General features: G+C 44.5%; 1 long non-coding RNA gene and 1 other non-coding gene across 3 annotated transcripts in view; one reads left to right on the plus strand and one right to left on the minus strand.

Annotated features, from left to right (window-relative positions):
• Positions 1 to 27,966, plus strand: part of LOC126293471 (uncharacterized) — a 581,661-nt gene that overhangs the window by 505,254 nt on the left and 48,441 nt on the right. The window lies entirely within an intron of this gene.
• Positions 2,694 to 2,768, minus strand: Trnat-cgu (transfer RNA threonine (anticodon CGU)). The gene has a single exon. It is a non-coding gene; the product is annotated as a tRNA-Thr (tRNA).

The following is a 27,966-nucleotide window of genomic DNA, read 5'->3' on the forward strand; positions in this document are numbered from 1 at the left end:
AAGAAGAATGAAGTGATGAAAAAAATTAGGATGGCGAAATATAAAGCATGGGAAAGAACATGTGCCAAGGTGAATAGCAAATTAGGATTTGGGAGAGCAAAAGAAGCATGGTCAGTATTGAAAGGGCTTCGACAGGATACAAAAAGCAAAACTAATCTCCAACTGATAACACAAAAGGAATGGGAAGAGTATTTCCGAAAATTATTAAATGAGGACAGAGAAGAATATCTAGAAGAAGGAACAGGGGAAGATAAAGGACATGAAGATGATGACATCCAGATTTTAAAAAGTGAAGTACTTCAGGCGTTGAGAACAGGAAAGAATGGTAAATCACTGAGATCAGGCAATATCAATCTGGAGTGTCTGAAATATGGTGGTGACAAAATTGTGAAACTGATAACACAGCTCTTCAACAAAATGATACATGGAGTGTCAATACCCAACGAGATGAAGCTAGGTTACATTAATACAATATTTAAGAAAGGAGATCTCAAAATTTGCTCAAACTATCGAGGAATTTGTGCTACAAACACATTAATGAGAATTTTTGCGAGAGTAATTAAAAACAAACCGGAAAAAAATTTAGAACCCAAGAAGAACAATGAGGATTCACGGCTGGGAGATCATGTGTAGACCATATTTTCACATTACGACAGATTTTGGAGAAACATAGGGAAAAATCAAAAAATATAGGATTAATTTTCATAGATCTAGAAAAAGCGTATGATACTGTTCCAAGAAAATTACTTTGGAGAGCACTACATATGGCAAACATAAACCCTTCCTTAATTAATATAATACAACAGAACTATAAAGATAACATTTGCCAAGTGAAAGTTGGTAATAAACTTTCACAGAAATTTAGAACAAGCAAAGACCTTTTTACAGGGCTGTCCCATGTCACCATCATTATTTAAAATCTATATAGATATTAGCCTTAGAACATGGTCTCGTAAATGTAACAATATGGGATAAGAAATAAGAGATGGAGTTTACCTACATCATTTATTGTTTGCTGATGATCAAGTAGTTGTAGCACAAGATGGGGAGGATGCTAACTATATATGCAATCAACTAGCAGTAGCATACAAAACTTGGGGTTTGAACATTAATTACCAAAAAAACAGAATACTTGACTAATGATTCAGATGAGCTATACATTGAAGGAATGAAAATCACTTTCTGTTATTTGGGATCCATTTTCGAAATCGAGGGAAAATCATAGTCAGAAATCAATAAAAGAATTAGCAGCAGACGGAGGGTAATTGGGACGCTTATGGAGCAGGAATGTAATGAGCAGAACTAAAAAAAATAATATACAAATCCATATTAGAGAGTGTTGTTCTGTATGGAAAGGAGACCTGGACAATTAACATGAAGCACATTACAAAATTACAAGCTCTACAGATGGACTTTTGGAGAAGATCGGCAAGAATCTCCAGGATGGAAAAGATAAGGAACACCGAAGTAATAAGGAGAATGGAAATAAAAGAAAGAATATATGACGTAATGGATAGGAAGAAATTACAGTGGTACAGGCATGTACGACGAATGGAGAAAACCAGAATACCAAAATTGATACTGGAGTGGGAACCGGAGGGGAGAAGAAGAAGAGGACGCCTTATGACCACCTGGATCCAAAATGTACAGCACACAATGAGGAGAATGGGCGCAGAGGAAGAAGACACACAAGATCGAAACACCTGGAGAAATATTTTGAGAATATAGTTTAAGAACGGTTATTGTTTGTATTGTAATTTCCAAGTAAATTATTATGTTGGAGATAAGCCTCTGTAATGAGGAAAAGCTCAAAATAATTTTAAAAAAATTAAATGTGGGCAACGGCCTTGCCGCAGTGGGTACACCGGTTCCCGTGAGATCACAGAAGTTAAACGCTGTCGGGCGTGGTCGCCTCTTGGATGGGTGACCAGCCGGGCCGCCATGCGCTGTTGCCATTTTTCGGGGTGCACTCAGCCTCGTGATGCCAATTGAGGAGCTACTCGACCGAAAAGTAGCGGCTTCGGTGAAGAATACGATCTTACGACCGGGAGAGTGGTGTGCTGACCACACACCCCTCCTATCTGCATCCTCAACTGAGGATGACACGGCGGTCGGATGGTCCCGATGGGCCACTTGTGGCCTGAAAACGGAGTGCTTATTAAATGTAACGATTTTCTAATAAAAATATTATTTTCCGTTTTCTGTTCGCTGTAACAACTCCTGCATAACATCTTTGGTAACACTATGTCATCATTTTCTATATCTTTCGTGTAAACAATGTCATCACTTTATCTGTTTTTGCGACATTTAGTTGTCACCTGACGACCTCCTACGAAACCTACAGCCTATTCGTGAACAATTTTTTTTCCAAAACACTGGGAAAATGAAACTTTCTGGCAGATTAAAACCGTATGCCGGACCGAGTCTCGAACTCGGGACCTTTGCCTTTTGCGGGACAGTGCTCTACCAACTGAGCTACCCAAGCACGACTCACGTCCCGTCTCACAGCTTTACTTCTGCCAGTATCTCGTCTCCTACCTTCCAAACTTTACAGAAGCTCTCCTGATAGCCTTGCAGAAAGGATATTGTGGAGACATGGCTTAGCGACAGCCTGGGGGATGTTTCCAGAATCAGATTTTCACTCTGCACCGGAATGTGCGCTGAAATGAAACTTCCTGGCAGATTAAAACTGTGTGCCGGACCGAGAATCGAACTCGGGACCTTTGCCTTACGCGGGCAAGTGCTCTACCGACTGAGCTACCCAAGCACGACTCACGCCCTGTCCTCACAGCTTTACTTCCGCCAGTACCTCGTCTCCTACCTTCCAAACTTTACAGAAGCTCTCTTGCGAACCTAGTTTGGAAAGTAGGCGACGAGGTACCTGCAAAAGTAAAGCTGTGAGGACGGAGCGTGTGTCGTGCTTGGGTAGTTGAGTTAGTAGAGCACTTGCCCGCGAAAGGCAAAGGTCCCGAGTTCGAGTCTCGGTCCAGCACACAGTTTTAATCTGCCAGGAAGTTTCGTATCAGCGCATACTCCGCTGCAGAGTGAAAATCTCACACTGGGAAAATGCTCACTATTTCGAAATATTTGTCTCTCATACTTGGCGACCTGGCTCGCGGCCGCAGTCCCTTTACCAAGCGTTGATTCGTGCGAAGTAAACACCAGCGGAGCTAAGCTCCAAAAATTTTCCATGCTAATACGAGAAAAACCGAGTAGCCAGTGGTTACAGCTGATTAGGATGATTGCGGTTGAAATTGATGTCCAGTTCCGCTGCTATGCGGTGCCCTACCCCGAGCTGCAAGTGGCTGCTGGGGAGAGCGGGCCAAACCTCGCTGACCGGTCGAGCTCGCGAAGAATTCCCCCACGACTGCGGCCGGCACGGAGGGATCTGTATTCCGCACCGCCGGAGACGGGTCCGGCGGCTGCTGCTGCTGCCGTGAGAGGGGGGGGGGGGGGGGGGCATGGCGTGTGCGGACTGGCGAGCAGCAATCAGCGCCAGGCGGCGATGACACGCCGGATAGCGGCGCGGCGAGCGGCGAATCGCCGATGCGATCCGCGGGCGCATCCAGTGGCTGTGAGCCGACGGACGCGCGCACGGCTTATGCATCGCGGTGCGCTACCTGCCGCAACACGCTCCACACGGCGTCTAACACATGCAGGATGTAACAGAAAGGTGTGGCCAAGGTTTCAGGGAACATCCTGACACTTAGAGGAAAGGGGGAAAAAAAGGCGCGCCACGGACGAATTATACGAATGGGACAGAATTCGGTGGGTGCAATGTACACGTATAGATTACAATGTGAGAAAAATTTGATTTGATGATTTCTTCGAGAGAGAGAGAGAGAGAGAGAGAGAGAGAGAGAGAGAGAGAGAGAGAGAGAGCAAGTTAATAACACATTGGACCAAAACCAAGGTGTTGGTGTTTCACAAGCTTGGCCTTGACTGGTAGATTTGTTAGCTGCCCCCGTGAGGGATACGTTGCCAAATTCTTTCCAACTGGGGTGTTAGATCGCCAAAATCACGAGCTGATTAGAGGTACCTGCCCGTATGCTCCAAACGTCCTCATTTGCGGAATCTCGGGATCTTTGCCTTTCGTGAGACAATGCTCAATCAACCCCTGAGCTACCCAAGCACGACTCACGACCCATCCTCTTAGCATTATTTCCCCGAGTACCTCGTCTCATATTGAACAAGCAGTGAAGGAAACAAAAGAAAAAATTCGGAGTAGGTATTAAAATCCATGGAGAGGAAATAAAAACTTTGACGTTTGCGGATGACATTGTAATTCTGTTAAAAACAGAAAAGGTCTTGGAAGAGCAGTTGAACGGAATGGACAGTGTCTTGAAAAGAGGATATAAGATGAAAATCAACAAAAGCGAAGGAATTAGATTAGGAATGGCTCTGAGCACTATGGGACTCAACATCTATGGTCATCAGTCCCCTAGAACTTAGAACTACTTAAACCTAACTAACCTAAGTACATCACACAACACCCAGTCATCACGAGGCAAAGAAAATCCCTGACCCTTAGATTAGGAAATGAGACACTTAAAGTAGTAAAGGAGTTTTGCTATTTGGGGAGCAAAATAACTGATGATGGTCGAAATAGAGAGGATATAAAATGTACACTGGCAATGGCAAGGAAGCGTTTCTGAAGAAGAGAAATTTATTGACATGGAGTGTAGATTTAAGTGTTTCTGAAAGTATTTGTATGGAGTGTAGGCATGTATGGAAGTGAAACATGGACGATAAATAGTTTGGACAAGAAGAGAATAGAAGCTTTCGAAATGTGGTGCCACAGAAGAATGCTGAAGATTAGATGAGTAGATCACATAACTAATGAGGAGCTATTGAAAAGGATTGGGGATAAGTTTGTGCTACAACTTGACTAGAAGAAGTGATCGGTTGGTAGGACATGTTCTGAGAAATCAAGGGATCACCAAATTAGTATTGGAGGGCAGCATGGAGGGTAAAAATCGTAGAGGGAGGCCAAGAGATGAATATACTGAGCAGATTTAGAAGGATGTAGGTTGCAGCAAGTACTGGGAGATGAAGAAGCTTCCACAGGATAGAGTAGCATGGAGAGCTGCATCAAACCAGTCTCAGGACTGAAGACCACAACAACAACCTCGTCTCACACCTTCCAAAGTTCTCTGAAGTCCTGCTGCGAAACATGCAAGACCAGCAGTCCGGGAAGAACCCGTGCTTCACCGTTGGCGTACGAAGAGTCAGTCCGCTCTCCACGACGAATAAATATTCGATGAACCATTCCAATTACTTCACACTTGAATTCGTCCGTGATAACACCTTGGATCATTGCTGTATGCTAGACTTTTTATGTTCCTGTGCCCTTTGCAATATTTTCACCTTGTTTTGTTTGCGAAATAAAAGATTTTTGGCCGCTATGCACACCTTCAAACCTTAATGTCTGGGACTACAGTGATGGAAAAAAGTCGAAACGGCAAGGAGTTGCGTGACGTAGATGAAAGCTGGTAGGCGTGTTTCTACATGTGAAAGGTAATGTCTATTCAGATTTCGCGCCAGTCGCTTAGAAGAAACAACGTCATTATCGGCGCATCACTGAGTTTGAATGAGGTCGTGTAATAGACCTACGAGAAGCTGGATGTTCGTTTCTGCGATACTGCAGAAAGACCTGGCAGGAATGTAACCACTGTACATGACTCATGGCAGCAGTGGTCACGGGCATGTTTGGTCGCAAGCAGATCGGGCTCCGAACTACCACGTGGCACTACCGAGAGGGAAGACTACTGTGTTTAGCATATAGCTCTAGCGCTGCACTTGGAACCACAGTGACACAACGAACTGTTACAAATCGATTACTTCAAAGACAGCTCAGATCAAGGCACCGTGTAGCATGTATTCCATTTAACCCAAACTACCCTCATTTGCGTCGTCAGTGGTCTCCAACGAGACTTCGTTGGCTGGCAGAGAGGAGGTTTGTTGTGTTTTCTGGTGAAAGTTGGTACTGCCTCGGTGTCAGTGCTGGCAGTGTGTTGGTTAGAAGGAATCCAGTCGAGAATCTGCAACCAGAGTGTCTGTGTGCTAGACACGCTGAACCCACACCTGGTGCTATGGTCTATGGTGCGATTTCGTATGAACTCATGGTTATCCCACCAACCATAAGTGGAAATATGTGCATGAATCTGGTGATCTGTTGTGCTGCCATTCCTAAACAACATTCCAGGGGGTGTTTTCCAACAGGATAACCCTCGTCCACATACAGTTGTTATAACCCAACATGCTCTACAGAATGTCGATATGTTGATTTGGCCTGATCGATCACTAGATCTGACGGGCCGTTGTGGCCGAGCGGTTCTAGGCGCTTCAGTCCAGAGCTGCGCGGCTGCTACGGTCGCAGGTTCGAATCTTGCCTCGGGCATTGATGTGTGTGATGTCCTTATGTTAGTTAGGTTCAAGTAGTTCTATGTCTTGCGGACTGATGACCTCAGAAGTTGAGTCCCATAGTGCTCAGAGCCATTTTTGAAGCAGTCAACATCTCCGTAGTTTCACAGAGCGACTAGCTTCCGTTAGATACGGCATACTTGGAAAAACTTGTTGACACTCTCCCTCAACTAACTGATACCATTGTGAAGACGGGATGCGGTCTTAAACAGTATTAGTCTGTTGTGTCCTGGGGGTAACTACTCTCTATCCTTTTTTCGGGTCGCAGCCATTCATGAACAGCATTCCAGGGGGTGCTTTCCAACAGGATAACCCTCGTCCACATACAGCTGTTTTAGTTCAACATGCTCTACAGAATGGCGCGAAGACAGTTCCATAATGTGGTCCGTAACAAAATGGCACAGTTGCCGCCGCCCCCCCCCCCCCCCCCCCCCCAGTACGATTTGCGCCCGACGTGTGGTGAGTCGTGTCGTCGCTACAGCTGCCGAATGCGACAGAAGGTTCTCTTGCTAAGCGACTTCACACTCGGCGGATCCAGCTGATAAGAGAAAACTTGGTCTCGAGCTTCGACGTGACCGGCTGGCTAGTAACCACATAGCGCATGCGGGACCCAAAATTGCAGCTCCTCGAACGTTGCTAGCGATGCCACGCTCGGCCAGCTGGGTGATATATGGTAGCTGTTCGCCCACTTGAAGCGAATTCCCCTCTCAGACGCAAATAACCGCTCAGTCGCCCGGTGAGAATGATGGGGCCGGTTATTAGGGCGAGGCGCCTCTGACGTACAAGAACTGGGAATGGCTTCGTGAACCGGCGCGAGGGCTATCTTCCGTGATACGATTACTGCAGTTAAGTGGGGGGAAACACGTGCAATTTCCATATTATCAGGACTTGATAGACATTTCTAACACACAAAAACGCTACCAGTCCCGCTTAACGCTGTGGTTTCACCGTTTTGCATAGAGCTGTCGGACAAGAAAACTACCCACGCAAATCTCTATTTCGTTCTTCTCCGCTTGCGTCTAAAAAAAATAATTTCAGTCAGTTTCGAAGGAGAGTAAAGCGAGTTTTTGCAGGAATATTACATTTTATCGATGAAGGAAATAAGTTCCCCAATACAAAATGATGCTTGCAAAGAAAAATACAGCAACCATCCACTGTCCACTACATCTACCTCTGTGGTCTGCCAACCACAAGGTCGGGTACTTAGATACGATGCGCAAATTTCTTGTGCCAAAACTTCGGTATAATCAGACACTTTATATGTGGCCTTTACTTAATGACCGCAGCAGCCATCAAGCAGACACAACAATTAGTCAACAACAGAAACCTAGACTTGGAAGTTCTTGGAGGGTATGGTTACAACAACACTCGTGTCCGAAATTAAAGCAAGAGACGGAAATTTTCCAAGGTTGCGTTTATTTTGCCACAAAACAGTATAAACCGGTTATAGTAAACTAAAAACAGAGTCAAGAAAACAGAACGTAAACATCTGCAACATGCAAAAAACTGGTTCAAATGGCTTTGAGTACTATGGGACTTAACTTCTGAGGTCATCAGTCTCCTAGAACTTAGAACTACTTAAATCTAACTAACCTCCTTAGGCAGGATTCTAACCTGCGACCGTAGCGGCCGCACGGTTCCAGACTGTAGCGCCTAGAACCGCTCGGCCATCCCGGTAGGCTTACGGGCATCCTTGAGGGATTTGCTAAAGAGAAATTCGAATTAAATATGAAGTGTAACCCAGATGACGGAACATCTTTTGCAACTTTGACTGAACTTCCTTTACGGATGCTGACAAGATATACTCCGAGGGTTTCTGTACATTTCAGCGGAGTTTCTCCGTGTATAAGGAGTTACTGAGCTCAAAGCGCCTGCAACTTAGTGCCAAAAACATTGAAATTATGTGTATAATTCCGCATATCATACCCTTTAAATATACTACTGGCTATTAAAATTGCTACACCAAGAAGAAATGCAGATGATAAACGGGTATTCATTGGACAAATATATTATACTAGAACTGAGATGTGATTACATTTTCACACAGTTTGAGTGCATAGATCCTGAGAAAACAGTGCCCAGAACAACCACCTATGGCCGTAATAACGGCCTTGATACGCCTGGGCATTGACCCTAACAGAGCTTGGATGGCGTGTACAGGTAGAGCTGACCATGCAGCGTCAACACGATACCACAGTTCATCGAGAGTGGTGAGTGGCGTATTGTGAAGAGCCTGGTGCTCGCCCACAATTGACCAGACGTTTTCAATTGGTGAGAGATCTTGAGAATGTGCTGTAGAGCCACGGGTCGTAACACATCTGAAATGTAACGTCCACTGTTCAAAGTGCCGTCAATGCGAATAAGAGGTGACCGAGACGTGTAACCAATGGCATCCCGTACCATCACGCCGGGTGATACGCCAGTATGGCGATGTCGAATACACGCTTGCAATGTGCGTTCACCGCGATGTCGCCAAACACGGATGCGACCTTCATGATGCTGTAAACAGAACCTGGATTCATCCGAAAAAATGACGTTTTGCCATTCGTGCACCCAGTTTCGTCGTTGAGTACACCATCGCAGGCGCTCCCGTCTGTGATGCAGCGTCAAGGGTAACCGCAGCCGTGGTCTTCGAGCTGATAGTCCCTGCTGCTGCAAACGTCGTCCAACTGTTCGTGCAGATGGTTGTTGTCTTGCAAACGTCCCCATCTGTTGACTCAGGGATCGAGACCTGGCCCTTATAGCGATGCGGATAAGATGCCTGTCAACTCGACTGCTAGTGATACGAGGCCGTTGGAATCAAGCACGGCGTTCCGTATTACCCTCCTGAACCCACCGACTCCAGTCATTGGATCTCGACCAACGCGAGAACCAATGCCGCGATACGATGAACTGCAATCGCGATAGGCTACAATTCGACCTTTATTAACGTAGGAAAAGTGATGGTACGCATTTCTCCTCCTTACACGAGTCATGACAACAACGTTTTGACCAGCCAACGCCGGTCTACTGCTGTTTGTGTATGAGAAATGGGTTGGAAACTTTCCTCATGTCAGCAAGCTGTATGTGTCGCCACCGGCGTCAACCTTATGTGAATTCTCTGAAAAGCTAATCATTTACATATCAGAGCATCTTCTTCCTGTCGGTTAAATTTCGCGTATGTAGCACGACATCTTTGTGGTGTAGCAATTTTAATGGCCAGTAGTGTAGCACAGTGCAGCCTGTCTAAACCGAAATAAAGTAATTTCTCTGCACCTTTCTGTTAGTGCTCTCAAAACCCTTTTCCTTCATTTTGTGAGTATAATTTGCTCATTAAAATCCTTTAACTTACATAAAAATGTGTAAAGGTTGCAGATAACCTTGTGTTCCCTGTAATTTACGGCTACTATCTCCAGAATTGCAAAGATTTGTCATTTATACAGTAGTAACGATACGAAGCAGCGTCCACGCTCGACGTCGCTTTTGGAGCACCCTGTAGCTGCGCCTGGCTGCGTAACTTCCCCGGCAGGGTGTCCGCGTCAAAACTCGCGCATTGTCCCGTGCGTCACTTTGTGTCGGGCCCGGCTGCGCCCTTTCCGCCGTCCCTGCAGCCCACGAGAGACTACCCAAAACGCCGACAGCGGGGCCCAGCTGAAAGCTAAAAAATAAATAAACAAAAGAGCCGAAAAAATAACAGAGAATGGAAAGCGAACAGAACAACAACACGAGCGGGAGAGCGGACCGCGCACTGCCCCGCTCATACCGCCTACCAAGATATATTGTTTTGTCAGCCCGGGCCCGTCCGGCAAAGCATTAAAATCCTATTAACTCGCCGACAGTTTTTCGAAGCAAATGAGATTACGGGTAGAGCGACGCCGAGGAGGGAATCGGTTAGAGGGAGGGAGGAGGGGGGAGGGGGGAGGTAGGGGCGGGAGGAAACCAGAGGGAATAAGACTTCATCTCCTGCCGTGAGATGCGGTGCTGATTGGTCTTTTTGTCCGCTCGCGCGTGATGAGGGACTCGCTAAGGTCTCGAGCAAGTGACAATGCTTGATTACTTTCTCTGTGGCAGGTAATTTATAGTACGAGATTCCGACCCGTTCCGTCTCGTTAATGGAAGAGCAAGTACTCGGGCACATTGTTTCCTTTGCTGAATGTGTCAATAGGATTGCTAGTGAAACCAGTATAGAATTTGGTATCATATCTCAGACAATGATTATGACGTCAGTGCTTTGTGTGGTGTGGCAGCAAGGTAGTAGTAGCATTTTCCACAGCATAGCCACAGTACGATCAGCCGTATCGCGAAGCAATTAGCAGTAGCTAATTGGCAAGATGGTCGGCCCGTGTTATCGACTTTCCCCTTCCCCACTGGCATCTGACAAGTTTTGCATAACAATTATGGCGAGGCAGCCGCGAAATGAGACGTCAGCCTTTTTTCTCCACCATCGAGGCGGACGCAGCGGGGTAGAACTGCACGCTAAGAGAACCTGTTAAACAGTGTCCGTCCCGCGGAAACTTCATTACCGCGGTAGGTAATACGTTTCCTTTAAAACGCTGTGAGTTCCACCGAGGAGGCAGTCATGTCTGTATCTAACAGGTTTATACTGTAAGTGAAAAGGTTTAACTTTCTTGTCTTCGTGGGAACCGGATTTTGCGAAAAACTTAATTTTCTTGTCGCGCAAGGTATTCGAACACCGATTTCTCCCTCGACGTACGTTTCTCCACTAGCGGAACCTATGCTGGAAACCAGTACATTTTCATTAAATTAACACTTAAAACAGTGCCTAACGCCCAACTCGGTCACATGATGTTATATCTGCCTCTGACCGTGGCTCGTGAAAGTCGAGACTGGTGAAATGTCGTAAGCGCATCCAATGTGATCAGGATAGTCCTGAATAGAAAAATTGTGTTTCAAAATAAATCACGAGCCCAAATTACACATTCTCAGGATTCGGAGATGCTAAGTCGCGACCGACATCCTTTTCCTTGTGTTATTTGACCGTTTGAGCTGTCCAAATACGCAAACACGTGGATTAGTAACACTACTCACAACTGTGCTCAAAGGACCTTCACTCGATCCGTCTTGTTCGTGCCGAGACGTAATTTCACACCAGATTACCGATTATTGATCAATCAAGACAGCTGCCGTACCTCAGTCGCTAAAAACAAGCCTTTATTGGATCACCTTCTTGTCTGTGTATCTGTCTGGCAGTTAAGAACAATTTTTATCAGCGACAAGTAGAGGTTCAAGCTGAAATTGAATGTAGTCAAAAGATAGTTCCATTTACGTCACACACCGGGTGATCAAAAAGTCAGTATAAATTTGAATTAGCACACGGGACTCGCATTCGGGAGGACGACGGTTCAATCCCGTCTCCAGCCATCCTGATTTAGGTTTTCCGTGATTTCCCTAAATCGCTTCAGGCAAAGGCCGGGATGGTTCCTTTGAAAGGGCACGGCCGATTTCCTTTCCCATCCTTCCCTCACCCGAGCTTGCGCTCCGTCTCTAATGACCTCGTTGTCGACGGGACGTTAAACACTAATCTCCTCCAGTATAAATTTGAAAACTTAATAAACCACGAAATAATGTAGATAGAGAGGTAAAAATTGACACATATGCATGGAATGACATGGGGTTTCATTAGAACAACAAGAACAAAAAAAACAGCACATAGTGCTAGACGCGTGAAACACCTCCTGCGCGCGTCGTTTGGTGATGATCGTGTGCTCAGCCGCCACATTCGTCACGCTTGGCCTCCCAGGTCCCCAGACCTCAGTCCGTGAGATTATTGGCTTTGGGCTTTCCTGAAGTCGTAAGTGTATCGTGCTCGACCAACATCTCTAGGGATGCTGAAAGACAACATCCGACGCCAATGCCTCACCATAACTCCGGACATGCTTTACAGTGCTTTTCACAAAATTATTCCTCGACTGTAGCTATTGTTGAGGTATGATGGCGGACATATCGAGCATTTCCTGTAAAGAACATGATCTTTGCTTTGTCTTACTTTTTTATGCTAATTATTGCTATTCTGATCAGATGAAGCGCCATCTCTCGGACATTTTTTGAACTTTTGTCTTTTTCGGTTCTAATAAAACCCCATGTCATTCCAAGCATGTGTGTCAATTTGTATCTCTCTATCTACATTTTTCCGTGATTTATTCAGTTTTCAAATTTATACTGACTTTTTGATCACCCGGTATTTTTACACTTCGAAACACACTCACCAAAACCTATAAGGTACCTACAGGGTATGTCTCGTTAATCTACAATCATGAAATTTGGCAGGAAGCAAGTTTCCACAGTACATGTAAAGGAAAAAATCCGAAAATTATTAATTTGTAATGATATCGCGCGAAGAAATTTGGCCCATTTCTTTTTGTCATAGTTATTCTCGAGATTCTACCTGTCGTTCTGTTACGCCCCTTTTTCTCAGGATACGGGTAGAGACAACTAGTTGAAATTATTTTTAAAAATGGAAGGAAGATTGGGTTTAACGTAACGTCGACATTGAGGTCATTCGAGACAGAGCACGAACTCGAATTGTGTCTACGACGGGGGAGGAAATAGGCCACATCCTTTCAAAAGAACCATCTCAGCTTACGCGTGGAGTGATCTAGAGTAATCACGGGTAACCTAAATCTGGACGGCCTCACTCGGGTTTGTACCGTCGACCTCCCGAATGCGAGCCCAATGTGCTAAACACAGCGCTCTCGGGCTCGGTGTATAGGAATTTATGTCACATACTGAAGTCTACGGTGCCTTGGAAGTCTAAAAACTTTAAGCTTCTACGTCATTGCAATCAAAAAATACGGCCATATTTTGATACCTTGCCGGTACCGATATCGATAACACGCAAAAATTGTGAAGTATCTCGGTCCCCGGAGTGGATGAACTACCTGTATAAGTAACTGAGTTTGTGCGGTACGCTCCGTGCACGAATCATATCGCACATTTTTTTCTGGTCTCATCACTTCTGAACTAAAATGTTTCTGGCATTGTACCAACACCAAACTGAAATACAATCCAAATTAATTACAACTGAAATCCTCCGTTTCACTTATCGGCTCGTTATTTTTCTTTGTCTATTTTCTGTGTCAACGTTATCCATATCGGAATATTGCCGCACGAAATTTTCCATGAGAGTTCCGGATATCGATCGGCGAAAGCGGAACCGCTGTAGAATCACTTTGTTGGACATTAGACACATTTACATCAGTACAACACTGCTGATTGCTTGCTAAATTCGTAGATACATAAACCCTTCTGAAATCGTGTTTAAGAATTTCTGTAAGAAATCCATACTTCGAATGTTAAAATTCATCATCCTATATTTTGCTACCATGGTTCAAATGGCTCTGAGCACTGTGGGACTTAACATCTGCGGTAATCAGTCCCCTAGATCTTAGAAATACTTAAACCTAACTAACCTAAGGACACAACACACGTCAATGCCCGAGGCAGGATTCGAACCTGCGACCGTAGCAGCAGAATAGTTCCAGACTGAAGCGCCTAGAACCGATTGGCCACAAGGGCCGGCCTTGCTACCATGAATTGACGATCTATAAAAACTATAGGCCTTAGCAGGATAACAAGTTTTATGGGAAACTCATTTTGATAATTGCAATTTGTATCACACGTTAACAAAGGAAGCTTTCAATAATAAAATTCGACTAAGAGACAGTTTTAAAAAGTAATGTTTATTGAAGTGATGTTGAAGGACAAAAGTTCATGTTTTACCCATACAGCTGTAGCCCAAACCCATCACCTGAAGTAATATTACGGTAATTCATTATCTTAAATTCTCCGCAAGTTTTTAAATATTACAGACTTTAAAACGGGTGTTGGGATCAACACAGACAATTCAGTTATGATGAGACATGTTACATTTCAGGTCTCATAAGGAACACCTTGAGTGCTAGGTCGCAGAAGGCCAATGGGGATCACGGCATTCGACGCCCCACATATTGTCTACTATGTCACAACAGTACCGGCTACTGGTGGAAACACGAGGCGGGACTGTGGTACCCCATGATGAGCAGAGTACGAGGCTACGGGTCGTAGTTGAACTGCTTTGTCGACGAGTGACTCCCGCCAGTGCTACAGTGCCAGTGGTGCCGATACAAAGCAGAGCAGTGGCAACGATAAACAAAGCAAACCTGGCAGCATGTCCACAACAACAGCTGCCGAAGTTGACGTTTTGTCATAAGGGAACCCAAGCATTTTCACAGAGTGGGGAAGAATTGGCAGATGAAGTATTAGTGTTTCTGCAAGGTGAGTCAGTGGAATGTGTCGTATACGCTTGACTGTGCGGACAAGATACGTGAGCAGGACGATGATGACGAATTGTTAACACAGTATTCTCAAATGAGCCTCACTAAAGACCGAACTTGCGACCTCGCACTCAAGGGATTCCTTCTTAGTCGGTTTAAAATTCATTTGTTAAGAGAGCAGAAAAGCTTGTAGAAATAACATTAGACCAGGGTATGATTGCTACCAGAGTACCATACCCTTCGGCAACTTTGTTATGAAAGGAAACTAACAATCTAAACTGCAAAAGGCCAGCTTAATTCTACGACGAAATACATTTTTACACTTCGTTTTTATAAACTCACGCCGCTTAGACTGGTCGAGAGATGAAGTCTCTAAACAGATTTTAAAATTGGAGAGACGCCGAAAGACCTATTAGAGAAAACTGACGTGATAGACCTACAACAAACTTATTTCTGCGAGTTGCGTTCAAGAGTAGGTTGGCAGTAGAGCGAAAACATGGTCGCTGTTACTGAGAAATTCTTTTGAGAGTTGCGATTATGTAATAAATATTGGAATATGGAGACAAGTTTCCATTTATTAGTGTTTATATGCCACATAGGACAAGTAAACATTGGAACCAGAAACCTGAAAAAGACTGCAGCCAATTTAACGCATTAGATGTTTATAAGAGTCGTGGGACATCAAAAGGAAGCAGTGGTTGGGAAGGGAGTGAGACAGGGTTGTAGAGTATCCCCGACGTTATTCGATCTGTATATTGAGCAAGCAATAGAGGAAACAAAAGAAAAATTTGGAGTAGGAGTTAAAATCCATCGACGAGAAATAAAAACTTTGACTTTCGCCGATGACATTCGATCAGAGACAGAAAAGTATCTGGAAGAGCAGTTGAACGGAATGGAAGTTGCCTGGAAAGGAGGATATAACATTAACATTAACAAAAGCAAAACGAGGATAAGGGAATGTAGTCGAATTAAATCGGGTGACGCTGAGGGAATTGGACTAGGAAATGAGACGTTTAAAGTAGTAGCTGAGTTTTTGTATTTGGTGAGCAAAATAACTGATGGTGGTCGAAGTAGAGAGGATATAAAATGTAGAGTGGCAATGGTAAGGAAAGCGTTTCTGAAGAAGAGAAAGTTGCTAACATCGAGTATATATTTAAGTGTCAGGAAGTACTTTCTGAAAGTATTTGCATGGAGTGTAGCCATTTATTGAAGTGAAACATGGACGATAAATAGTTTAGACAAGAAGAGAATAGAAGCTTTCGAAATGAGGTGCTACCGAAGAATGCTGATGATTAGATGGATAGATCAAATAGCTAATGAGGAGGTACTGAATAGAATTGGGGAGGAGTTTGTGGCACAAGTTTAGAAGAAGGAATCGGTTAGTAGGATATGTGCTGAGGCTTCAGGGGATCACAAATCTAGCATTGGAGGGCAGCGTGGAGGGTAAAAATCGTAGAGGGAGACCAAGAGATGAATACACGAAGCAGATTCAGAAGGATGTAGGTTGCAGTAGGTACTGGGAAATGAAGAAGCTTGCACAAGATAGAGTAGCATGGAGAGCTTCATCAAACCAGTCTCTGGACTGAAGGCCACAAAAAAATGTTTATTTATAAAAAACAGAAGTTGTATTTGTGGCATCATTGAATGCGGGTTTATAATGTTTTTTTATTAACTCGAAGCATAGAACATGTTAGAATTCGACAAGAAAAATTAAATACTTTTGTTTCAAATACTACCTATGTATTATGAGAAATCGAAAGAATCTCTGTGCAAATTTCATGTGACCAGGCTGAATACTGCACATCCTCTGCCCGCTCCCTTCCACCGTTACCGATTAGCCCATGCAAGGAAACTGATAATTCAGTAAACTGTTTTATGTGATTCCTGTACCTAACGAGTAATGGACTAGAAAGCTATGACAGCCATTTGTGAAGCAGTTACCTAATCTAAAACCACACTGCAATGAAGACAATAGCAAAGAAAGCCTCTCTTGCTATCATCGGCTTAACTTCTCTCTCATTGCATATCCCAGTTGTGTTGTTCCCGTCTGAAAGCTGCTACGCAGTTGTCCATTGGAAACTCTCTCAAAGTGCAATTCGTACCCTGTCTCATTCTATTTCTTTCTTCCTTCCGAAACCACGTATTTTTTATTCCATTAGCTATTCTGTTACCTGTTTCACACTTCTCCACAGCAAACAACTTCTTACCCGAAAGAGACCCCTTTTTTATTTCTGTGTTGCGAAAACTCTTAATTGGGTAAGGGTGCGCGCATGGAACTGTGCCTGTATTCTCCCCACTGAGACTTCGGTGACCAGACAGGGCCTTGAATTGCGCTGCTCCTAAATGAGAGCTCAGTGCCTCGTCAACATTACTCTACTGTCTTTGAGACCACCTGCAGTGATGCTGGCCAGGTCTTCGCCTTCCATCTGCGATGATCGATAGTCGTCTATTGAAATCTGTCTGGACGTACGACCACTCCTGTCAATTCTTTTGCTGCGTGCGCCCGCACCGGTGCTGCGGCGACAGTTGACACTATATTTCTGCGCGGCGGAGTTTCCATTTCGAGAGGGCAGCGGACATCATTAGCAGCCGTCATCCACCTGCCGGACGGCGCGCGGCAAGAAGTGCAACAGACTGGTTGGTCATTGCTTCAGGCCGCCCAGTGTCGTGAAGCAGATAGCCCCGTGCGGATTCCCACGTACTCATCAACAAGACGGTCTCGCACGGATACGTTGACGTACCTGTTGTTCACTTCCAGTGAATACGTACTTTCGCTTCTAATTACAACGTGCAGATAACTGAAGGATGTATTGTCATGGTCCATGGTACGCGTACGAACCAGGCGGCTATTCTTGTTCACGAGAGTCACGAATCTACAGGTTTTGGTGGCTGAATCTATTATGGGAATTCTGTTTGCGAGTTTGCTGTGTGTTTATTTGTTGGCGAAAAGCCATCCATACTGGTGGGAGCTGCCACGTAGTATAGCCTGCCGGTGTGGCCGAGCGGTTCTAGGCGCTTCAGTCTGGAACCGCGAGACCGCTACGGTCGCAGGTTCGAATCCTGCCTCGGGCATGGATGTGTGTGATGTCCTTAGGTTAGTTAGGTGTAAGCAGTTCTAAGTTTTATGGGACTGATGACCTCAGATGTTGAGTCCCATAGTGCTCAGAGCCATTTGAACCATTTGCCACCGATTACTTGCCTTAAGCCGGTGACCAGTTCTAGAATTATGAGTGGTACTTTACAGGAGCCAAGTATGGGAAGAATGACGTACTTCCTCTTCCATCTCTACCTCCCACTCCCTCAAAGGTAGATGCGTCCTCTTTGAACACCGCAACTGCTGTCCGCCTGCACTGCAGAATTCCTACTCTCGATGAAACTTGGAGCATACGTAGAAGCAACTGCTACAGTGTAGAACAGAAGGTGGCTGAAAGAAATACGCACTGAGACGAACAGAAATGACACATTTATTCAAGGACAACAATTACACTGAAATTACCGCCATGCGTGATGGTCCCCTGAACACTATAAAATGCGCGACATAACTCTTAGCAGAGGGCGTGTGATCGCCACGGTCGATAATACTTGTTTTGCAACGTCTTTCCAAAATGGCTTCAAATGGCTCTGAGCTCTATGGAACTTAACATCTTAGGTCATCAGTCCCCTAGAACTTAGAACTACTTAAGCCTAACTAACCTAAGGACACCACACAACACCCAGCCATCACGAGGCAGAGAAAATCCCTGACCCCGCCGGGAATCGAACCCGGGAACCCGGGCGTGGGAAGCGAGAACGCTACCGCACGACCACGAGATGCGGGCAACAGTTTTCCATCCTGGCCTTTGTGGTACAGCATTTCATTCCTCCAATAGCGCGGCTGACAACTGCGTATCTACGTGCTCGGTGGGGTTTAAGGGGGGGATTAAAAATCTTTTTTTTAAGACATTTTTGTATCCACAAAAGTGTCCAGCATCCACTCCTGCAACGGTTTTTCCGAATACGGAACAGTAGTGTTTGTTATTCGCGGTTGAACAAAAAAATGCACCTGCCTCAAATCGGCCTTTTTCATTCACCAGTTCTTTTTCTTTAGGAGGACCAGTTATTGTAGCGGTGCTTGAGAGGAAACACACAAAATAGAAATGAGCGTTTGAGCACGTGTCTTTGGAAGTTACCCCCAAGCATTTATATTCTGGTGCGAAGACTGTGGAGATTGCGACTTTCCTGGCAGTAAGAGGCTTCAACGAGGGGAATTCAGCAATTCTGAAGACCGTGACAATGACGGACGTCGCCCTGGGACTCTATTCGAAGTCGTTCGCCAAGCATTTGGACGACCACTGAATTCAAGCGGCCTAAAACTGCTTGTCACCGGCCGTACAAGCGGCTCTGGAGCAGCGCAGGATGGCCCAGATCGAGCAGAACACCCTCTGTGAGGAATAGGAAGTACTAGTTTATGGGCCCGGAATAGCAGATTGAACGTAAGGTGCATAATATTGCATTTATATATAGTCAAAACTTCAAACGTGATTTTCTCGAAATGACTTTTGTTTATCGCGCGGTATGGTAACTTCAAATCAACTGAACCGATTGGCATGAGTCTTTGTTTCCGACGAAGCTAACTAAATTGTCTAGGAGTTGTACCAGTTTTATTCCGATCCATCAACTATAAATATTTTTACTTGGCCTACGAAGTCGAGAAATCTATGAAAAAACCAATTTCTTTTCGAATGGCCGCCATTTTGTTTATTATGGTCCAAATAACTTACGCGAGTAACAACTCCTAAAGATTCTTATATACTTCGCTGACGTCGACTCAATTTTGATTTCAGACTAGCCGGCTGACCTGTGACATACCGCGCGTGGAGGTCTACATCGAAGTTTTGTTTCGTGCTGACGGTATTTCCGCCTTTGCTCTTCGACATTTCCGGTTGAAAAAATTCCAGTTTGTAGAGGAAATATCAATAAACATTTTGACCAAATTTTATATTGTTATCTGTAGCATCCCAAGAAAAAAATTCTTAAAGAACACGCTTTTTTCGGGCCAAAGATAGAAAACCACCGCTTAAGCTGGGAGCTGGGGTTAGACAGACAAACAGTCCAATATCCTGTTGCTCCGAGAACATTTAGATGTGGTCACGCGTTGTCATCGATAAAAATAAAATCAGGGCCAAATGGAGCCCTCAAAAGACGCACATTGGAAACGAGTACTGTATTACAATAACGGTGACCAGTAGTCAAAGACTAGGCGATCAGTACGCCACATACAACATTATGCCTCCCCACACGGTAACACCTGAGTCACAAAAACGATCTCGTTCCACTATGGTCCTGGGCTCGTTAACATAAATCATCCGCCAGCCGCCGTATGAGGATACATCCAGCATTGTGGAAAATGATCGTTTTTGTGGTCCATGTGCTATGGCGTAGAGAGGCATAAAATGTTGCATGGGCGTACTGACCTCCATATCTTTGAACGCGGTGCTGTCACCGATCGAAGTTAAAGCGACACTGTACTCCCTCCCCATGTGCATCTTTTGAGGGTTGCATAAGGCACTGACGTCATTTTAATGGATGGCAAGACGGGACACGAACAGGAGAGCTGTACGAGCTCTTGTAAAGAGAGGATATTCATCGAATGGACTGCCCTGCCCTTTTTTGGCGACTTAAATCCCATCGAAGATTAGTGGGGTGCCTTGGAGAGACGTACATAGTACGTACCATCCAGCAGTTATCGTCCGACTGGTAGAAGCATGGAACACACTACCACAAGAACTCGTTACCAACCTTTTGGCTGGCAGATTATACACCCTAGTAAGAACGATATACCGCCTATTGTAATATGCAGGAAACCGTAACAAAACGCCGTGACTTAAGTGTAACTATTGTCTTTAATTATCATTTATGTTCATGTCGTATTTCCTTCAGTTACTTTCTGAGCTATACTGTAATAGTCATTTCTACGTTAAGTACAACTTCCATCGAGCTGTATCACGAGGCGAAAGTTACTTTCGTTCTTAAGTTTTGCACACAAGTGTACAATGCTATTTACTGTCTCAGATGAACGGAAATGAAGGCCATTACAACAGCGCTAAGTTAAAACGATTTCTCGCGTTTAAGTCGTAGTTACAGCACTCTGAATCTTGTATGCAAATAAATAAATTTTGGGAGCTGCTTGGTGCAGAAAATTACCATATACAATTTCGTTACCTCTGTAACTCGGAAACATAGATTTTCCGGTATATGTTGGAACGTAGAATTTCAACTAGAAGAGTGTGGCAGGGTTTTTGCAGAATATTCTCCCATTCAAATCAGTAACGTCCGCAGTTCTCGGTCGCTGATCGCGATCACGGCATTACGAAATTACTTCGAAATACGGAAAACATCCGTATTAAAGTAACTTTTTTGTGATCTAAATTTCTCGGGTACGGTTTGTCTACTAAACCTGCCATTCTCTTTTTACGTTCATAGTGTTGTTCCGCACCGCAGTGAAAATCTGTCTACATTTTATTTTTGAAACTAAACTCGCTCCACTGTTTCGCTCCTTTACAATTTCACTATGAGGCAATAACTGCCCTGTGAATCTAGAAAAGTTAATAAAACTGATAAATCCATGTTCGCAGTGACCGCCCTTTGGTATCCACGGTTAAACTGGAACATTCGTTGCCCGTGTGCTTCTGCAGTTGCCCTTCGTTTAAAACAAATATGTTAAACCATAAATCATGTAGATGGAGCTGCCGTATCTTGACTTAAGATAATTAATACAACCTTCAGCAACAGTTGACCCGAAATAGAGACGAATTCAGTTTAGCAATCTGGGCTGCTTCAGGTCTCAGGCACGGATTTCATCTACGAGCTGCTGTCAGAATGACATTTCTTAAGACACTGTACTCCGCCTTACACGAGTCACCGTTGCCCAGGCAGCATAGAAATGCAGACATGAAGGCGAGAGAGATGTGCTGGAGAACGACAGTTATGTAGTTTACTATAGGCTAGTACGAGTGGGTGAATGTGAAAAATGTATGATCTCATTACGTCTCTCAATTCTTCGCAGGTATAGGGGAAAGAGTTCTGCCATGTACAAAGATGACGCACATATTATTAAAATTTTCGTTTTTTTTACGTTGGGTCTCACTTCAGGGTAATGTAACACATTTAACTTGATCTGCGAAAAAAAATATTGGTTTCGCCGTCACCGTCACAGTTATCATCATCATGAAATCAGAGTGTTAAAAGCTACGTTTCAGATGAACTTCATCCTCCACAATATTCATTCTTTATTCTTTCATTTAGTTCTTGGCAGCGTAGTACTCCCTACATATCTGGATATCCTCCTCCTCTTCCTGTGCTTCTTTTTTCCTCCTGTATATCTTTCAACAGTACAAGTCAGATTTCAGAATCTTTCAGATAGCTCTGCTTTTTCTTTCTTATTGTCCAAGTTTCAGAATCACATGTAACTTCATTCTACTTAAAGTAATAGAGAGATAAAATCTATTCTTCATCTTGGTAATATTTCTTCTCGAGTTATATTTTTTTTTTATAAAGTAGCAGTTTTCCGTTAAAAATGGGTAAAATAAAACATATTGCCGTCAAAATAAATTCGTGAGTTTAATCGGTTTGTCGCATACGCAATAACACTCAGTGTTGGTGAAGTTTTATAAGGAGTCTATCCGTTGAAGAAAGAGGTAGTTGGTTACAAAGTGGTCGTACTTAAGGTGAAGATGATACATGTGAAGGGTGTTTGAAAACTGCAACCAAAGATGTAGAGCATGGTACTAACAGAGGTGTATGGGACAGGTGATGTCCTAGAAATACCAGAAGAACGAGTTCGGTACATTTTGCACCTGAACTTGTCAAAAAAGTTTGTGCAAATTAGGTACCGCATTTGTTTCTTTATATGGAGTTTTTGATCCGCCACGTTCATTCAAACGACGGGTCCGCTGGCATAAGCAGACCACAAAACGTGGTTTAATATAACTTTCAGCACTGTGAATGCAATATAGTTATTTTTTATCTAGGTTATGTGTTTATCAATCGTGAGAAATATCTCGCATACGGGTTGGGTTATTACGGTAAAATCCAAACGAACTCAGTCAGGCTGCTGGATGTACCCACACATTTGAGCCACCACCGACAGAAGTACAAGCAGACGCTGGAAAGCTACAGCAATACTTGCTGTGGTACTTACGGTCGGGTGATGTTTCACAGCCACAGGTGCAGACTCACCTGAAACAAGGACAAAAATATGTGCATTAGGGCCATGTAATGGTTCAGAATCCCCAGCGATTACCTTGTTCACAGTGATAACAATTACCATTAAACAAACAGTGGTGCGCATGCAGCGAGTGTGGGAGGACAAGGATTTTAAAATTTTCTAAAATTTTTGATCTATACGTACATCATTACACCTAAAGGCAACGTCCAGAGCAAGTGAAGGGTAAATCGTAACAATGTCAGCCATTTTCTGGCTTGTTCTATTTGCGAATGGAACAGAACAAAAGTAAGGTAATTTTTCTTATTTTGAAATTTCCTGGAAGATTAAAACTGTGTGCCAGACAGGAATTTGAACCTCGGAAATTTGCCGTTTTTATTTTATTCTCATGATGCCTGCGCGAAATATATTCCAGAGGCAGCAGAGTTATCGCACTGCAGTCATGAAGAACATCAGTTCTCTAACTTTATATAACAGGATTTCACGAGAACAACCTATAGGCCGTGAGGGCCACGAACACATTCAGCCACAGTTCCCTATGGGCCGTATTGACCTGCTACGAACGCGTCACTGGTTTTGATATGTATTTCCTGTCATTTTTATTTGCAAAGGATTGTAGAAACTGTACCAGTAATCCTGAATTAACTGCGTTAGAGTCTTGTAAACCATTTTCTTAACAGCTGAAACACACTTTGTTAGAACTCTTTCGACAAATTTAAGTGTTCCATTCACCTTCTCTGTTACCGACTTAACTCGAGCCTTCTATTTAAAATCACTTAGTTATATTTATTCAACGTTGCTGGATCCACAATCTGAAAACTAATCCCTTATTCGAACACTATCGGATTATTTCTCTTCGTTATGGGCGTGATATACCTTTTATCCAAATTTGCCGTGATTTCTTACGATCATTCGTACCCGATAGTTTCGTGTAGACGACAGAACAATCAACGATCGAGCTTGCACTGCTGATGATTACATGTAATAAACTGTTCACGTACAGCCTTCTGAGAACATTGGAAGTCATATTACGCTTCCGTCGTAAAGATGGGATATTATTTTGATGGCTCCAGCACTTTGACCGCCCATTGTAAAGTATAGGGTTCCATAAGCTAGTCGTAAATTTGTGTAGATACTCCCTGTTAATAGCACACTAACGGAAGAAAAAGAAGGAGTTGTGCGGCGTAAACTAAAGTTACTGTATGTCCATCTTTTCATCGATGGTTGCGGGACTCGGCTGTTTAGTATATAATGTCAAATCTAACACCTCTCAGTTGGCTAATTTCCCAACTGTTATTTTATTGGGCTGTCAGTCTCGGCAATTTATTACGCCATCTTCAAAAATCCTGACCGACGTGTGGTAAGATTTCAACCTCTGTTCTGGTTCAACAGTCGGTAGACGATGTTGGGAATGGACGCTGTATCGAGGAGAAATCTGCAGACACCAGTTTTCGAATGCTGGTCCGTAGTTTGACCGGAACCGAGACTGGAATCTTCCTACACACCGGTCAGGGGGCCTGGGGATGGCGTAATAAATCTCCGAAACTAGTAGCCCAGTACAATAAGTTTGGAAATCAGACGACTGAAAGGTGTTTGGATTGACATTCTGTTGTAAACGAAAGTTGGTAGGTGTGTTTCTACATCTGAAAGATGACGTCTTTTCAAATTTCGCGCCAATGATATTGGAGTGGCATTAGTAACGCCACTATGAGGATGAAAATCCTGTTTGCTTTAAATACACGCTGTAACGGTTGTGACCGTAGGTAACCTTTGTGACAGGACGTGTTGAGTTTATGTGAGTCAAGATGTCTCTAAGGCAACAAAGACGTCAGGGCCGGGCGTCGTAGGCTTGCGGTATAGGGTGTTTCGAGTTCCCCCTCGGACATGTGTGTGTGTGTGTGTGTGTGTGTGTGTGTGTGTGTGTGTGTGTGTGTGTGTTGTCCTTAGCGTCAGTTAATTTTAGTTCGAATAGTGCCTAAGCCTAGGTACCGACGACCTCAGCGGTATGGCCCCATAGTCTTTATCACAAATTTCCAAAGACGTGACTATCAACTCCTCACTGAGTCTGAACGAGATCATGTAATAGGTCTACGAGAAGCTGGATGTTCATTTTGTGTTATTGCTGAAAGTCTTGGCGGGAATGTAACCACTGTACATGATTCCAGCAGGGGTGCTCACGGGAATGTACGGTTACAACCAGACGGGGCTTCGGACGGCCATGAGGCACTACCGAGAGGGAAGACTTTTGTATCCCGCCAGGATAGGCAGCGCGTGGATCTGCTACTGTGAACAGCTTCTGCAAAATAGGCCGAGAGTGAAGGACGCGATTAGGAGCAGCAAAAGGTGAAGTACTTCGACACTGCCTGTGGATTTTACAAGTTTACTAAAAATATGGAGGAGGAGGAGGTTAGTGTTTAACGTCCCGTCAACAACGAGGTCATTAGAGACGGAGCGCAAGCTCGGGTGAGGGAAGGATGGGGAACGAAGTCGGCCGTGCCCTTTGAAAGGAACCATCCCGGCATTTGCCTGAAGCGATTTAGGAAAATCACGGAAAACCTAAATCAGGTTGGCCGGAGACGGGATTGAACCGTCGTCCTCCCGAATGCGAGTCCAGTGTGCTAACCACTGCGCCACCTCGCTCGGTGTACTAAAAATATGAGTACACAAATGGTTGCTTAACTTTTGCTGAGATGAGCACGTAGGTGCGAAGCCGTGCAGATATGGAAGTTAACAGCTACTAGAAGTTACAAAGGCAAAATTTTAGTGGATCACCCACTATGAAATAGAAACAACGTTGCAATCAAACGAGCTGAATCTGGAGCGGCGCTCGTCGAGCTCCATAGCGTCGGCTAGAGGACGCTGTGGTCGCCGTTGTTCGTCCGCTCTCGTAATTTCGTAATTACAACCTACGAGAGCGCACTTACGTTGTGGCATCGTAGCTATCGATACTATTGACTATTGCGTTTTGCAAATGGCTCTGGCGTATCGTACTGCATCTGCAGCAGCAATTTGAGCAGCAGTTGGCACCACAGTGGGACAACGAACTGTTACAAATCGGTTTCTTCAAGGACCGCTTCGATGAGGACACCCTGTAGCGTGCATTCCACTTTTCCCAGACTACTCCCATTTGCGACTTCAGTGGTGTTATCCGAGAGCTCGTTTGATGGCATGGTGTGTTTTCTGGTAAAAGCTCGTTCTGTCTCGGTTGGCAGTGATGGCCATGTGTTGGTTAGAAGGAGGCCACTTCAGGCCCAGCAACCAACCCGTCTGCGTGCGACACACACTGGGCCCACTCCTCGAGTTATGATCTGGAGTACGATTTCGTATGACAGCGCGAGCACCCTCGTGATTATCCCACATGCCATGACTGCAAATCTGTACGTCTACCTGGTGATTCCACCTACTGTGTTGCCGCTCTTGACAGCATTCCAAAGGGTGTTTTCCGACAGGGCAACGCCCGCCTACATACCATTGTTATAACCCAGAATGCTCCAAAAATGGCTCTGAGCACTGTGGGACTTAACATCTATGGTCATCAGTCCCCGAGAACTTGGACCTACTTAAACCTAACTACCCTAAGGACATCACACACATCCATGCCCGAGGCAGGATTCGAACCTGCGACCGCAGCGGTCGTGCGCTTCCAGACTGAAACGCCTAGAACCTCTCGGCCACACACACCGGCCAACATGCCTTACAGAGCCTCAACATGTCGATTTGGCCTGCTCGATCATAGATCTGTCTCCAGTTCAGCGTATATGGGATATCATCGGACAACTCCAGCGTTATCCACAAACAGCATTAACCGTCCCTGTATTGACCGACAAAGTGCAACACACACAAAACACCACCCCACAAACTGACATCAGGGTCCTATACAGCATAGTGCAAGCACGTTTGCATTCAACTAAAAAGAAAAAAAAAACAGAAAAATTGTTCAAATGGCTCGTCGCACGTTTTCAGTCTGTAGCGCCCAGAACCGCTCGGTCACTCTGCATTCAACATTTTGGTGGTTACACTGGTTATTAAATGTACGGTACCAGAAAGTCACATTTGCAATAGCTTACCTCGCGCTTATACAGGGTGTTACAAAAAGGTACGGCCAAACTTTCAGGAAACATTCCTCACACACAAAGCAGGAAAATATGTTACGAGAACATGTGTCCGGAAACGCTTACTTTCCATGTTAGAGCTCATATTATTATTTCTCTTCAAATCACATTAATCATGGAATGGAAACACACAGCAACAGAACGTACCAGCGTAACTTCAAACACTTTGTTACAGGAAATGTTCAAAATGTCCTCCGTTAGCGAGGATACATGCATCCACCCTCCGTCGCATGGAATTCCTGATGCGCTGATGCAGCCCTGGAGAATGGCGTATTGTATCACAGCCGTCCACAATACGAGCACGAAAAGTCTCTACATTTGGTACCGGGCTTGCGTAGACAAGAGCTTTCAAATGCCCCCATAAAAGAAAGTAAAGAGGGTTGAGGTCAGGAGAGCGTGGAGGCCATGGAATTGGTCCGCCTCTACCAATCCATCGGCCACCGAATCTGTTGTTGAGAAGCGTGCGAACACTTCTGCTAAAATGTGCAGGAGCTCCATCGTGCATGTTGTGTCGTGCTTGTAAAGGCACATGTTCTAGCAGCACAGGTAGAACATCCCGTATAAAATCATGATAACGTGCTCCATTGAGCGTAGGTGGAGGAAAATAAAATGAGCTCTAACATGGAAATTAAGCGTTTCCGGACACATGTCCACATAACATCTTTTCTTTATTTGTGTGTGAGGAATGCTTCCTGAAAGTTTGGCCGTACCTTTTTCTAACACCCTGTATTAACCTCTGCTTTTGCAATGTTAATGACGTAAGTATGTAACCTATACATATGTAATCCCAAAATTTCATTACATTACTTATTTATACTGGGTTTTTGAGTTCTAGAAGCCGTTACTGGTGTGCGCAGGCCCTCGTGACTGTTGTCATGTGAGCTCTGGAGCACGGTTTGTTGACAGACGGCGACACCTTTCGGAGGAGGAGGAGGAAAAGAAGAAGAAGAAGACGTCCTGTCGACAACGATATCAT

Source organism: Schistocerca gregaria, chromosome 10 (assembly GCF_023897955.1).
Source record: "Schistocerca gregaria isolate iqSchGreg1 chromosome 10, iqSchGreg1.2, whole genome shotgun sequence".
In the NCBI taxonomy this organism is placed as follows: domain Eukaryota; kingdom Metazoa; phylum Arthropoda; class Insecta; order Orthoptera; family Acrididae; genus Schistocerca; species Schistocerca gregaria.